Here is a 12,128-nt window from a genome sequence, read left to right as displayed (position 1 = left end):
GAACTGAATGCCAGACATTAACACAGAGCCGGGGTCATCCAGAGAACGATCAAAGGGCATTTGGGGGACATTGGGCACTGGGGTGCAGCAACTTTCTACAGAAAATCTTAATGGTCTTTACTTACTTGTGCTGTAACTGTAATATATGAAATAGCTAACATGAACTGGGGTGCTCCTTCAAGACAAAAAAAAAAAAAAACACAGAAAGAAAGAAAATAGTCATAGCACTGAGGTTGTCAATCATAAGCAAAAGAAAACTACAACCATTCAAAATAAACTGCCCCTTCTGAGCTGAGGTCACCTTGTCAATATCAATCTTCTCATTTTGATGCACATTAAGAGCTATTGGAGTGTCCCCTTTCATCCTATGACTGTGAATTGACCTTACTGACACTACTGAATACAATATGGTCATTTAGGGATGTGGTAATTATTGGTAACTGCACTAACAAAGTTAGTAGCACACAGGGCATCATTGCTGGCTTGTATTGCCACCTGGCCTTTATTTTAAGAGATTTATTCTCATTTCATATGCCTTGACACAAACTGCATACACATCAGTTCCCTATTTACAGTTATTTTCCATGGGATTCCCATGACAGTTTCTACTAAAAAAAGAGTATTTTCACCTGAAAAAAAAGACAAAGCTGTTGCTTAAAAAGTCTGAATTACGTCTATAAAAAGTCATACCACACAAACAGTCCTACAATATTGTCATAGTACCATCCTGTATTCCCCATCTTCTCTCAAAATACAAGACAGCTGGGTCAAGAGTGAGACGTCCTGCCAGGAGTTGCAGCCTGTCACTACCGAGGTGACACAACACACACCACCACCACCACCTCTGATACGCACCAGCCCATTAGAAGCAAACCCCACCAAATTGCACCTCCCTCTTGCCAGGACTATACTCCACTTCCAAAATGAATCAAAAGGTAAAACTGTCTCCAAGACTCGAGATAGGAGGAGCAGGTGCCTGGGACCTGTATCCATAGCCCTTTTTGCACGACTCCTGAGCCCGAGAGGTGGCCGTGCCGGGGCAGCAGTGGCCAGCCCTGGCACACACAGCAGCTGCTGCCCTGCTGCCAGAGATAAGCCACAGTGCTTCCTCAGGCAGCAGCTTCCTTCAGTCTGAAATTGCCTTTACTGATTTACTGACGAAGATATATAATGTGATCACCGCAGAGATGACTTTTTGTTAAAAGGAAAGAGAAATAATCAATAGTAGCTTGGGCTGGAAAGGGACCTTGGAATTGATTTGGAGATGACATGCTGGGCTTAGGCCCAAAGCAGAGATCCTGGCCAAGCAGAGTCTAATGCTTTTAGAGTTCATTTAAAGATGACCCAAAATTAAATTTCCAATTGTAGGGGTCTAATTCACTCCAGATTGTTTAGAAACACTGCTAAGAAAAAAGAAAATTCCCAACACAAATACCCTTCAGAGGTTTTGGAGTTCAACTTCATAAATTTTTAAGAAGACCTTGTATTTTACCCCATATTTGTTCACTTTTGTTGCTATAGGTTGTCACATTCTGCTAACCTGGAAGACCAATCAGAGGCAAGTTTCGGCAGACAGCTTGCAAACACTACTGTTTTCTTCACACTGTTTCAATTCAGTGCTACTTCTGCCATAGGCAGACCCACATTTTTAATGCTATTTATTTTCCCCTGAAATGGATACAAAATGCAGTAGCAAGAAGGCACAATACTCCACCAATTTAAACTAAGGACTCGAAAATATTTCGCCTCATTTTGTCATATCACAAGCAAGACTTGAGAAGTTACCTGGCTGTAGAAATTACCACACATTCATCCCTCCAGACTGCAGCAGTCCCGTCACATCAGATTCATCTGCAGTGCAGTCTTACCTGCCAACTGTGCCAGCAGCATTTGCTTCACAACTGAGAGAAAAGCGAGAATAAACCCCATGGTGATGACCCAGCAAAAGGTCACTGAATCTCACTCTGCTGTGAAATGCCACTGAAGACATCCAGAAAAAGATCCAGAGCACCAGAAATGCAGCAGTGACAGAAAACCTGTCATCTGTTACTCAGAGCATTTCAGTAGCTCCAGCAGCCTGAGCAGTACCTTTGCAGAGCTCTTTATGCCAAAGCCCCAGTGTTTTCCCCTAAAGAAAGCATCACTCTGCAAAGACAAGGGAGATGGGGGTGAACATGGTGGAAAGAAGAGGGGAATTAGAGGTGAAAAACACTTCTTTCAAATGAGTCATACTCACTTTGTTTCTTCAGCTATGTCTTGACAAACAATTAATGGTAGATTTTCACACTACCACTCATTTGGCAGAAGATATTTAAGTCAATACAAAACACAGATCGGATTTCAAATTAGCAAGATCACCAATGAATTATATGACGAGAACGATAGCAAGCCTGTGCTGGCACCAGGCTTCAGCTTGCCACCTGGTATTCCAGATTGCACTGATCCCAGCCTGTGCTGGTCCCCACCACCTGGTGCATTGTAAAATGCCTCTTCTGCAGTACTGCAAGGCTTTCTGAGCAGCCCTCTTGGAAGGAGGGCCCTTCTGTTTCCAAGGTCACCCATACTTCCAAGAAACAGCCTTGCAGAAAGGCTGCTCAGCTCCATCAGACCTTTATGTGCATCTCAGCACCATAAAAATCATACACCACTTCAGCCTGCTGACTGACCAGTGATCCTATCACTGCACTCCTCCTCATGACCAGGACTACTTTCTCATGCCCATTTTGCTCATTGAAAGCAGCTGTACTCCTCCTTGACAGATCCACAGTGAGCACCCCCATTCCAAAAGGGTGTGTGTGCTTCCGCCCAAATCAGCTTCTCCTTGCTGCCAGGACTTTACAGACCAGCTTCTTTTCTCTCCATTGACCCAGTTTGATAATAGCTCATGCCCATCTCCTGGTCACAGCTGAGGCCAGACCATGAAGTAAAGCACGCCCAGGTGCGCCCAGAGCATCCCTCAGAAAGCCCTGCTGTTTCTGGGTCAGGGGCATCTTGTGCTGTATTATCTGACCAAGAAGAACTTCCTAAATGTAAGCAGACAAATTCCCTATTCCATAAACTATATGGAGAAAGATCTGTTGCTATATTTAGCAACAGATAATTTTGTCAGTCCAAACAATAGTGAAATAATCAACTGCAGTGCAGGAGAGGCCACATGTCTAATCTACATTGATGAGCAGAGAGAAGTCATGCCAGGGTCCAGACCAGATTCCCCACTGAAACCTCACTTCTGGCAGGAGTAAGTTACCACTACCACTGCACACAGGCAGCTCTGCATTGTTATTTCTCTTCTTTAAAACTAACAACAAAAAAACTCCAGGGGTAATGCCTGAAGAAAAATCGGCAGAGACTGCCAGGGCCTCTCTAGGAGTGCTCACAAGGACACAGCAAGCAGCACCTGGTGCTCTAGCCATTGCCACCCCCAGGACACAGCAGCTGGAGCCCATGCCAGAACACAATGTTCAGAAAGCAGCAGAATCTAAAAAATATCAGCCCAGCCAGCCCCTTGCACTACATGTCACAGGTAACAGGACTGATAGAAAATCCATAAAAATAACAACATACTTGGCTTAGAAAGACATTTTCTTGCATTAGTCGGGGGCTTCTAAGGAGATTTCCAGCAATGCCAAGGAATCAGTAGTGCAGCAGATCCTTCCTTCTTACCTGGTTCCACCACCCTCTTCCAAGCGCAGCAGCCTTCACAACTGTGTTGAATCTTTACATGGACCAGCTTCAGCCACCTGGCACTGAAGATCTGATGCTGAAACACCTGCAAAGCAGGTGTAGCAGATCAGTTATCAGCCACCTTAATCAGAAAAGCCTGTGTCTTATCTGCCACATCACAGAACCCTAGCAAGTTTTCTGGGATCTAGCTAGCAGACCAGTGGGGAGGGGAGCCAAGGGATTGCTGGGGACACGCAGAGCCTGCCTGGGGGAGGTGCAGTGCTGGGGCTACGGCTGAGCTCCCAGGGCAAGTACAGTACAGGAGAGCTAAGGAGTGACTTCACAGAATATTGTGAGTTGGAAGGGACCCTCAAGGATCACAAAGTCCAACTCTCTTTAAGTAAATGGCCCACAGAGGGATTGAACCCATGACCTTGGCACTGTTAGCATCATGTTCTGACTGCTGAGCCAATAAAAAACTGGTGGAAGATCTGGTTGCATACTGGGGGAAAAGAAAAGATACATGACCTGGAATAAAATCGACCAAACTGAAGTTAAATCATTATTATTTTTTTAAAATATCCCACATTTTCACTTCCAGGATAAAGATATATGAAACTACTTCTTTGTGACTCAGAGCTACACTGTTCTAAATCCAGCACCAGAAACACTAAAGGACATCTGCCATGCCATTGCTTTGTTTCCCACCTTGGCAAAAGCAGATAATTTATGATCTCTGCTATCACAGTAGCTTAGAGGCTTCTTACACTTACATGAGTAAAAACCACTGAAACTATTAGAGTGGATGTAGAATAAAAATGCAAAACGTATCTACTACATAATTCTCTATATTAGCTAGAGCTGGAAGGAAAATAGGAGGCTCAGCAGATTAATTGCTTTACTCATTATGGCAAATTATCCATTCCAAAAGGCAACTAGTGGCATGAAAATAATATGTGTATGTTAGAGGACATTAGCAGAGGGGTAAGATTTCCCTACCATTAACAGTGCTAGTTTCTGTTTTTATCTTTACAACAAATTAGCCATACATTACAAAAGCTTCTCAACAGCTCTCTCAGTAGAAATTAAACCTTGAGCTCACAAATATTGACATCTCTGTCTTTTCATGACAACATACCTTAAATGAGATAAATTAATATTTTTCTGCAGTGATTACGAAAGAAAACACAGATTCAAACCATGCAAGAGTAGCCTCAAAGGCAAAAGTCCACTTATCCTTTCCTCCCCTAATATATGCTAATTTGTTCCAGTGAGGACATTAACATTTAAGAGCAGGCAGGACTGCTTCACCTGCTCTGGTAGCAGAGAGGCTGCTTTGGAGTGACAGCTGAAAGGCCAGTGGTACAGCTGCCCCCAGGGAGACACGCTGTGTGCACACCCCAGCCCCCAGCAAGGGTGCAGGCCCAGGGTCCTGCTCCTGTCAGCAAGGTGAGAGAACAAGGGAGGACCTCAGAGAATGTCTTTACAGGTTGGAATGCAGTAAGACACTGATACTGTGGAAGTCAAAGAGAAATCTCTTCCAGGCTGGGAGAGCAAGAGGCTGGGGTGGGTTCTGCTTTACACCATCAGGCACAGTTGAAAGGCACATTTCCCTACTGAGCCCTTTTACCCCAACAACAACAGGATAAATTATGTCCAATATACAGTCATTCTTTAATTCTTGAGAAGCTGAAAGTGGCATCTTTTAGTTTTCCAGAAGTGAAAGGCTGGATCGCTATCTTTCCCTCTTGCAAGCCTTGGGGATTAACAGGCATCACTTCATCTGGGAGACAAAAATCTGCTCTTCCAGCTGAGACTACAGCCCAAGAGTATTGATCAAACATCCACCTCCCTTCCACATAATAGAATTTCCCAGTGAGCTAATTGTTTTTTTCTTCTTTCATCTCCATAAATGAGGTCAATGGCAAGGGCAAAGAAGAGAGAATTAGCTCTAAATGTTCTTGGCTTCAAAGCAAGAAGAGACAGAGCTTCCACATTTTGGAGAGTGCTCTACAGGATTTATAAAGTACCCTGGGACCTTCCAAATATCTGAATTTAGAATTGCTTCAGCTTCAGTGCAGGCTTGCCTGCACTGACCAAAGATTTATAATTCCTCTACACATGCTGTTACAGTTTGGCAATGCCACTTGTAGGTCACTGATGGCCTTCATGCTGTCCCTCCAACATCATGAAGTGAGTGACCAGCTCCCATCTACAGCTCCTAAAGCATTTTACAAAAATGCATAAAGCTTCCCAACAGATGTGGGAGCAGGCCCGTAGTGCATCTCCGTGCCTTGTCTTCATTCCCTTCTGCCTGCAGTGGCAGAGCTGAGCAGCACCTCCTGCCCTGCAGCCCTGTGTTGGGAGTGCAACTGAGGCAAAGCAGGTTTACACACACACACCCACATCATGCTTACAGAAAGGAATACTCAACCACCAGCAAGGGGCCAATGACAGAAATAAAATCCAATGCCTGAGGGAAAAGTAGGTTCTTTGGCTTTCTCTTCCAAAACAGCAATAATTCTCTGAGGTCTGGCCATCAGCCCTCCTCTCTTTTTCTCCCCCCAAGACATGGGCATTCCCCTGTGCTGTATAAAAGCCCTACAGGACTCATTAATATCTCAGGCAGAATTAATAACAATAATTAGGAATGATGGTCAGGGACTGGCAGATGCAGACTTCTGCTTCTATGGGTAGGGAAGCAATTAATTTGCTGCTGAACTCTTCACAAAGTTTTCCCATATTCTGGGGACAGTTAGAATTGAAAAGTTACACTGATAGTATAAACAGCAAGTTCTCCACCAGAAAGATTAAAAAAAAAGTCAAATTCAACCCACCTCCACAAGTCTATCCTGTACTTTTTCAGCACTATCCCAGTCCCAGCACTACCAGGCTAACGGGCTGAATGCTGATTATGTGTGGTGAAGCTTCTGGCACACTCAGGGCTACTGCAGCATCTGCTTTACAACCCTCAGGCTACCACTGAGTCAAAACTGTCCAAGGGCAAGACAAGAGGGCACAGCCAGAGCAGGGATGAGGCTGTGCAGGGTGACAGCTATGGCCTCACCAGACCTTGCTCCTCACAGTCACCCCATTTGCAGCACAGGTGGTGATGCCTTAAGTTTCAGCTTTCATATTTTCCAGATTCTGCACTCCATTGGTATCTAACTCTGAACTTCATATAAAGTGTTAGCAAGTTGTCTTCTCACTTTCCTTAGACAAAACAATCCTTTTCCAGCCTGAGAACCAAGGACACCGTTGCAGCTTCAGGCCCAAAAAGTATAAACAACAGGGAATTGAGGAGAGAAATCTGTGAGGATGGGACTTCATAACCAGAAGCTGTAATTGGATAATTAACCCCAAGATGTAAATGGATAAAACTTACAAAAGTGTGAAATCTCGTGACTCAGGGTCCATCTTGGGTGGAGCCATGGCCAGGCTCTTGTACTGCCCAAGGTGTATCCTTTGAAGGCCTTTTAATAAATCCCTACTTTATTCCTTTAACACTGTCTAATTTCTGACACTGCCTCTGTTCCAGGCAGCCTCTCCAGGCATCAGTAGGAGGAGGGCTCTCATTTGCTGGGCAGCCAAAAAGTTCCCAGACAGGTGGGAACAGTTTTATGCTCTCCCAATCAAGGCAAGGCACACCTCAGTGGTGAAATTCCCAGGTGTTTGCTGTTCCCTTGTTAACACTGGTGCTGAAGCTGTAGGAAACAGTTTTGCATTCTGGAAAGATGCCTTTAAACCAAGCTCTGAGTTTTGTGGGGTTTGCAGAGACCACCTCTCAAGAAACAGCACAAACCTAGCAGATGTTACTGGTCTCAAAGCAGACGAGGTACCCTGTCCTGAGGGACCAGCTCTCATTAACCAAACGCTACAACACAAGTAAGGTCAATAGCAACACCATGTCCAACATTTGTAAATAGAATTCCGCAAAGCAAAATTTTTATTGGAACATTCCTGACACATTTACATATGCTTTCACCACGCTTTTGCCAGAAAGGACACCTTATAGAATAGAAAACCTGCCAAAAACATATGCAGCTCAACTCTGGGAATAATTTTTGAAAGTCTGTTCCTTCCTGGTTGTGAGCAAAGGTTATTATGTGTCTAGAATAGATCCAGTCCAGACAGATGGAGCATCATGGGGGGAGGAGGACTGAACTCATGATCTGTTTGTTTCCTGAAGAGCCTTTTGTAATGAACATTGTAAAAAGACTTTTTGTAAATCCAAGTGAACTAAATTGCTTTATACAGCACAGGAGTAAACAACTTATTGACAATTAGATTTTTTTTTAATTGCTTAAGCAATGAATCCTGGAAACAGAAGAACAAGGAGGAAAAACTGGATAAAATAATTTTAAAATGCACACCTGTCAGTAGGCTGGAAATTAAACCTCTTCCAAAAAAAGAGCAATCATACGAGCAATCCCATCAAAAGTCGGGAGTTTATTATTTTCAGGAATAAAGATCTGTATCGAGCAATCCCATCAAAAGTCGGGAGTTTATTATTTTCAGGAATAAAGATCTGTATCTTTCTTTTCAAGCTCTGACCAGTCTCAGATCACAGAATCATCTATCAAGACCCTCAATAATCCATCTTGTTCCCTGTGTTGTTACTGTCTGTAATGAACAATGTGCCCTAGAAACTATCACATGATCTGAAGACCTCTGAATCTTTAACAGGATGCAGTCTTGTAAGATTTGCAGCCTTTGCAGCCTCTCCTGATAATTTCTGAAAGGGCATAAAACACTGCAAACACACACTGAAAATTTGAGCAGAAAAGAGAATTCGTATAACATAGTGGTGCTTTTCTTTAGCATCAGATACATATTATTCAAAAAAAACAAGAAACATAAAGCAGAAGCAAAACAAGGAACTTATGATCTTAAGGCAAAACTGAGAAAGAGACCTGAGACTATCCTAGCAGGCCTCATGAGAGTGAAATGATTTTCAGGTACAGCTAATGTTATTTTAACCTGTCTTTGCTTGTATCATTTAACCCTGTTGTGATCCAAAACTCTTGCTCTTACTCAGATACTGAAATGCCAGGTTTGATGCAAATCCCAGAGGGAAAAGACAAGCACGTGTCAGTTCAGTCCCAACTATGATACGTCCCCTTCCCAGCTTCATCTCCAGCACAGCGCTTTTACTCCTCCCCATTCCTACAGAAGGAGCAATGCAGTGTAAAGGGTTCCTGATCATTCTTAATCTCTTTACCACAATATGGTGGTGGGGACTTCTGACTCCTGGTCCTACTGTCTGCTCCTCTCATGGGAAAACAAGACAAATATTTGTTCAGGCAATTCAAAGTAAAAACATACTGCAAATATACAATTTGTGTTTGAGTGAACTTTTGAGTAAGCCAGTCCTTACTTAGTTTTGCTTACGTCCAGGCTACAGTCTTCTACTACTTAAAAAAAACCTTGAGAACACTTTCACAGATATTATCCACAGATAATTTAAAATGAGGTTTAAATGGCAACCTGTTTGTACCACAAAAGGTGAAATTAGTAAATGGATGATACTGTAAAAATTCAACTAGCTTTTAATATTGAATTTCTATGGATCATAGGTTTGTTTCATAGTTCTATGAAACCTGCCCTTAAGAGTAAATGAAAAATAATTACAATAGCATTTTTCAACCATGTTTCAAGCAGGTTTCAATCATGACTGCTAGTGCAAGAGGGGCTACAGCAGAAAAGGTAGGAAAAGCAAAAACTGGCTCAAGACTTTCCCCTCTCTTCTGCCTAGCCGTGAGTTTTTGCCAAAGCAGATGACACACCAAACTGCTACATGGCAAACTGGAGCAGAGAATCCATCCGAGTCAAAAGTACCTCCCCTGTTTTCTTTCTTTAGACACCATTGATAAAGGAAATTGGCAACATTCACTTAGGATCAGTATCCAAATGCCCACATCCTTAGGCCATAATCTGAAACCCTGATTTTTCACTCAGGAAAGCTGGCATTTAGCATCAGAAATTCAAAGCCAGAGAGCCAGTTGCTCCAGACTGCATCATAACAGATGACCCATCTTGGGTTCACTGCTAAGTTATTTTGGTGCCAAATAACTTTTCAACACAACAGTCTTCCAGCATAGGAATTTAAGAACCCTCAAAAGAGGGTAATATAAGCAAGAAGGAAAATTTAAAATTATTTTTTAAAGTGAAAACAAAACAAATTCAACTATACCCAGCAAAATCTTGGGGAAAATAAATTAATGAAGGAAAAAGTTGTGGATAGCTCTTTATCTGATTTTACACAGTCAGCATAGAAATGCTTTAGCATCACCTAAAATATAAGCAACCCAACATTTTTAGTACTGTATAGAAGCACATATCTTTTTGTACTAAAGAGAGTTAATTTCCATCTATTTCCTCTATTTCCTCCATTCAGGCAACTACTTAATACATTGATCTTTGTTGCATTTCCATTTTCTCCACCGATACACTTCTTATAATTGGAATGAGCTGCTCTATTAAGCTTTTTAATAGATTCTGTGTTCTCAAAACCCAATAACTTCAGGACAATGCATTAAAATAGACAACAAATTAGGCTTGCTGTTTGCAAATGTGAGACCCCATCAACAGTGACCTTTAAAGTTACTGCAAGGACACTGTTTAGAATTGGTTGCAGAGAAACCAGTATGTGATACATGTAATTGCATTCGTTTGTGCCAATGCTAAACACCCTGAGACTCTTCTGATGGCCAGGAACAAATTAGAGTTCTGATGTGAAGCAGCAATGCACACATGTGCAGATGTCAATGAATTCACTTAGAGCTGTAGGTGCACAGTGGTTGTGGAATAAACAGGACCTCTGCATCAGCCAGCACAGACATAGCCTGGTTTGAGTGATGGAATCTGGGCTTAGGTTTGAATATGCAAGCAATGTTAAGCATTACACACAGCACAGAAGTATTTTGACAGTCTAACATATTTATTTTAATTATATCAATTTGATCCAATAGCAATGCCACAATATCACATTAACTTAGTTTGAAATATCATGTGAACAGAGTTTTTTATTTGCAAACCATTACAAAGATGTAATTCCATTTAAAAATAGCAAGCAGTATAAAATAATTCTCTCAAAGCTGGTTAGCCCCGGTATGATTTCTACCTCTGCCAATAGCTAATAGCTACCTTCACATGCATTTTAGATCACTTCTTAAGTCAGTCAGAGTGTTTTTCTGCCACAGCTGAAGAACAAGGTGACCTGACAATGTGGAGGGTGAACACCTGAAACACGCTGAGCAACTGGAGCCAGGGGAGGGGCATGCCTGACAGACACATTGCAGACTGCTGGAGTGGGTATTGCCCGTGCCACAACCCAGCCTCTAGGACAGGGCAGGAGATCACATTTGCTCCAGCAGGTGTATCACCAATTCCAGCCTGATATCAGACTGAAACAACACTACGAGTTAGGAGGAAGAGGCCTGGTAAAATGAATCTGGGTAGATAGCCCAAAATGGAAGACTGTCTTCATCCAGCTTTATGCTTCATGGGAAATGTTTTATTTAAAAGTGAGCTCCCAGCTGCCTTTCACCTGGCATTAGCCTTTGCTAACCACTTCCACAAATAGCTCCATGGGCAACGTCAGCAACACAACTGCCCTCCTGGCTGCCAATTCACCCCTCTATTTATTTTTGTTTCCAATGACTGTTTCCTTGCAATTTCAGTTTCTTTCAAGTTACATATTTCCGCAGCCTCACAGGTGAACTGGTGCTGTTGACATCCCCCTGCTCACAGGCAATTAGTCAGTGTACGCTTCCATGTGAAATACTTTGGCATACGGTTCATTTTGTATTACCCTGCCTGGATGACCTGTATGGCACCTTCTACCAGCACATAACTTTTTTTAGCACAGAAATCGTTGTGCAAACGACTTTGCTTTTGTTACAGTTTTTCATATTTGCCTCAGGCTTAATCAGGAGCACAACTGCTAATTATTTGCACCTCCCACAGCGCTGGCTGGGCTTATCCACGATAAGAACAGTTCAGCCCCTCCTTCCACCACCTGCCAGTCCAGGCCTGATGCCAGCGATTCCCTGATAACCCCGGCTCTTTCAGCAGCTGAGCACGAGCAGTAAATATTGTTTGTTTTCCTAGGGCAGTTTTACTTGGAGGCTGCGGCCAGGGATGTGCGGCTGGGCGGGGGCACAGCTGAGACAATCCATGCTAAAAACAGCCCAAAAGCACTGTGAGAGATTGCTGTTACCACTAAAACCAAGGTTTATTTAGTGTTTGGGGACAAAACCCAAGACCCTGGCATGTGGTGGTTCTCCTCAAAAGCAATATTAACATGCCTCCCAGCCGCGCAGGGGCCGTAGCTGTTTTCAGGCTGACAGGAACGCCAGGCCCCGGGCGCCTTCCCGCCGCGCTGTAACTGCGGGAGCAGCCGGCAGAGGAAGGCCCTGACGCCGCTCCTGTGCCACCGCCTTCCTCTCGGCAGGGCTCACTAC

This window comes from Vidua chalybeata, chromosome 8 (genome assembly GCF_026979565.1).
Source record: "Vidua chalybeata isolate OUT-0048 chromosome 8, bVidCha1 merged haplotype, whole genome shotgun sequence".
Lineage (NCBI taxonomy): Eukaryota > Metazoa > Chordata > Aves > Passeriformes > Viduidae > Vidua > Vidua chalybeata.
Note: the sequence above shows the minus strand (reverse complement) of the source record.